Source organism: Tigriopus californicus, chromosome 3 (genome assembly GCF_007210705.1).
Source record: "Tigriopus californicus strain San Diego chromosome 3, Tcal_SD_v2.1, whole genome shotgun sequence".
In the NCBI taxonomy this organism is placed as follows: domain Eukaryota; kingdom Metazoa; phylum Arthropoda; class Copepoda; order Harpacticoida; family Harpacticidae; genus Tigriopus; species Tigriopus californicus.
This window is the reverse complement of record NC_081442.1, coordinates 537,263-537,504: the sequence shown is the minus strand read 5'-3', so window position 1 is coordinate 537,504 and position 242 is coordinate 537,263. Positions and strand designations below refer to the sequence as shown.

Sequence of the window (242 nt, the reverse complement as noted above, 5' to 3'; positions counted from 1 at the left end):
AAATGGCCTTTGTTGAGGCCAATGTTTTGTCGGTCTTGACTGACTGGCTGGCTCCTATGCCGGACAAGAGCTTGCCTAGTCTAGAGATTCGACGGAGCATCTTGCGATTGCTCTTCGAACTCCGTATCGAGGATCAATCCCGGCTCAAAGAATCTGGCATTGGCAAGGCTGTAATGTATCTTTACAAGCACCCGAAAGAGATACGGGATAATAAAGAAATCGCCGGGAAAATTATCAACGCC

At 47.9% G+C, this 242-nt stretch overlaps 1 protein-coding gene across 1 annotated transcript in view; it reads left to right on the top strand.

Annotated features, from left to right (window-relative positions):
- LOC131878044 (protein IWS1 homolog A-like) overlaps positions 1–242 on the top strand; it is a 2,888-nt gene that overhangs the window by 1,252 nt on the left and 1,394 nt on the right. The gene's annotated exons all lie outside the window — the stretch shown is intronic.